At 39.0% G+C, this 3,179-nt stretch overlaps 1 long non-coding RNA gene across 1 annotated transcript; it reads right to left on the reverse strand.

Moving 5' to 3' along the window:
• Window positions 1–257: 257 nt before the first annotated feature.
• On the reverse strand, window positions 258–3,114 carry LOC116379486 (uncharacterized). Its single transcript, XR_004212427.1, has 2 exons — window positions 2,102–3,114; window positions 258–679 (listed from the first exon to the last, which is right to left on the reverse strand). It is a non-coding gene; the product is annotated as an uncharacterized LOC116379486 (long non-coding RNA).
• Window positions 3,115–3,179: the final 65 nt, after the last annotated feature.

Here is a 3,179-nt window from a genome sequence, read left to right on the forward strand (position 1 = left end):
GTTTGTGCAAAATGTTTTCCTTTTTAAGCATCATTTATAGTAGTCTTTCACTTCAGAGGTGCGTCACTTGAAGTTACCAGAGGAATTATATCTATGGTTTTGAGAGTTTCCAGTTTGTATCCTCCTCATACAAACATTTATAAAGACAAATAAGAAACAATCAAATACAACAACAGAACAAAGCAGAGGTCCAGTCACATGACTAAAATACAGAATAACAAAAAACCCTGTTAAACAAAGCAAACATCAAATCCAAACACGGTGGCGATGTTTAATAAAAACAGTCAAACGTAGATTAACACAAAAAGAAACTTTTTATTTACAAAGTCTGTTGTCGTGGAAAAGCATCATAACTTAAAGATGAAACAGCAGCGAAACATCACAATAATAATAATAATACAATATGCTACGACAAAATCCTATTGAATAAAACAGAAAACTGACCAGCTGGACAGATGTGAAGATAGAAATATGACCTAAAGTGACGAGATGTGAAGGTTTACAGTTTGTGAGTTAATGAGCTAAAAAACATGCTGACACAGCAGAGTAAATGCCTTCTGGTCGGTCGGTTGATGCTGGTTTGAAGAACTTTGATCCTTAAACTGTTCATTTTTCAATGTCAGGGTCAGCGCGTCGATAAAGATGAGTAGATCCTCTGTCGTGTATTTACACGACGTACCTGAAGAGAAAAAAGACAGTCATATCTTCATCATACTAACAGAGAAATCTATATTCTTGTTTTTTTTTTAAATCATAAAAAGGTAATGTCAGTATCAAACTATTTAGACTAATGACCCGGCAGGTTTCATGGGATATAAAAAATGTTTAAAGTGTATACTCGTAATTCATTTTAATATTGTATTCAGAATTAATGCGCACAGATGAACAGACTATAACCGAATTAATAGTGTTCAAAGTAGTTCATCAGACATCTTATTTGTGCACATATCTAACATCCTATACAAGACACTGATGGAAGAAGTATTAATGTCTTTTACTAAAGTGAAAGTAGCAATATTATGCTGTAAAAAATACTCCGTTAAAAGTAAAAGTTTATATATTTTTTGTAGTTCAATTCTCCACAATATACCATTTTAGTGTTTTCTGTGTAATACTGTTATCTGTGAAGTGACTACAGCTGTCAGATACATACGTCACTCTGTGATGTAGTGGAGCAGTTTAAATGGAAATACTCAAGTAAATGTACTAGTTACTGTTACTTTCCACCACTGTACTCTGGCTGCACACATTCTGACAAACTTGTGGATCCAAATTAGGCGAAGTGGATTCTGTTCCATCCTGTGTCACTTCTTTATACCCTGAGAAACCTTCCTCATGTTGACTTTAAACTGATATTTAACCACTCGGTCCTATGAGAGGGCAGTGTGTGTGTGTGTGTGTGTGTGTGTGTGTGTGTGTGTGTGTGTGTGACATTGAACTGTGAAGTTCAGCTTCTTCTTTCGGAATCAAGTGTTGGTTGTAAAATGACGTGTTTCTCTACATTTTGCTCTTGATGCATTTGAGGCTCTGGGAGCCGACAGTTTTTCTACCTGTACTGTATTTTATATTTTTTTTAAGCTATTTTTATTTAGGTTTCTGAAATAAACAGTAAGTTTGTGGTAAAGCGCTTGTCAACATGAGTGTTAATTCACACCTTACAATAACGGTGTATCTGTATTGTGAAGTCACCTGAATGTTTTACTGTTAACACAGTAACACAAACCGTTAAATAAATAATCTGTTTCAAAATAAAAGCCCTCTAGGGTCTTTCTGTGGACAGAATCCCTTCATTGTTAACGCAAGGCTGTTATTCTGAAATATTTGCAGGACGGTGTTGTGGAAAATGCAGTGACTTGCTCCATTCATTAATAGACCACTGGCCGTTCTTTGTGGATAGTTAGAAACCTGCTCAACCCTTTTCTGTCTAAAATAAATAGAAATGGCATTTATAATGAAATGAAACAGTCTGAAATGCAAACTCTATGGAGAAAGACGAGCTGGCAGAAGCGACTCAAAGTTTGTGTGTGGACAACGGACTCATGAGAGAAGCAGAAGTTCCATTCTATTCAAGGCTGAACTCTCGGTTCTTCCGTCAACTCACAGCATCGGTGTGTGTTCACAGGGACAGGTGTGGCTTCCTGTAGGTCTGGTTGGTGATGGACAGGCGGGTCAGCCGGGCGCCGTAATAATCCACGATGTAGTTCGATCCGTCAGCGGGACCCACGATCTGCAGGAGGACACACGAAACACAAGAGACGGGTGATGTTTCAGATGCAGGTGGGAAATAATATCAGCATGCAGAGTGGAAGAACCTACAGCCATACGTGTGTGTGTGTGTGTGTACACATCTGCCTTTTGTTAATGTTGTAAATAATGTCTATTTTGTTTTTGTAAATTAGAAGTTCCCAAACTTTTCTCCTGTTCGATAAATTACGTGATTTGTTCCCCAAAAGATGAAATAAATGATATATTTTAAGGACATGTGTGTTTAGGACTAAATTAATCACCATTTCACTTAAGTTTAAAATCCCTGATCCGTGGAACACAGCTGACCCCTCGCATGGTGTTTAATCCGTTCATCCATCCATTGTTGGACCCCCGTCGCACCTCCTCGTGATGGATCTCCGGCCTCTATTATCTAAAACATTTGAACAGGAAGGAGTGATTGGTCCCTTCACCTCCCGTTTCCCCCCCTCTCCATCCGTCTGTCCATTAGGGAACTTCTAGAAGCATCATTCATCCTGCGGCCCACAGTGGGACGCGGCGCTGCAGGAAGGATGGACGTAAATAATAACGAGGCGGCCCCCAACTCCTGTTTATTCATCAGCCTTCCCACCAGGCGGTTGGCCGCTAAAAATATGAGGCTCGTCCGCTGAAATGGATCCTCCGAGAAACAAAGAACTCTTCATCACGGGTGTCGCTCTTTAAAGTGCACATGAGACAAGAAGCCGAGTGTGTCGGTGTGTGTGAGGATGAGACACGCAGCTCAAGTCATCAGTTCAACAAACACAGTACAGACCGAACTCTGCCTTTCTAATCTCCAGCATTAAAGATGGTTTAAAGGACTGCAGCATATATATATAAATATATATACAGTGGGTACGGAAAGTATTCAGACCCCTTTAAATTTTTCTCTTTGTTTCATTGCAGCCATTTGCTAAAATCAAAAATGTTCATTT

Source organism: Anarrhichthys ocellatus, unplaced genomic scaffold, assembly GCF_004355925.1.
Source record: "Anarrhichthys ocellatus isolate YVR2014 unplaced genomic scaffold, GSC_Weel_1.0 scaffold4428, whole genome shotgun sequence".
In the NCBI taxonomy this organism is placed as follows: domain Eukaryota; kingdom Metazoa; phylum Chordata; class Actinopteri; order Perciformes; family Anarhichadidae; genus Anarrhichthys; species Anarrhichthys ocellatus.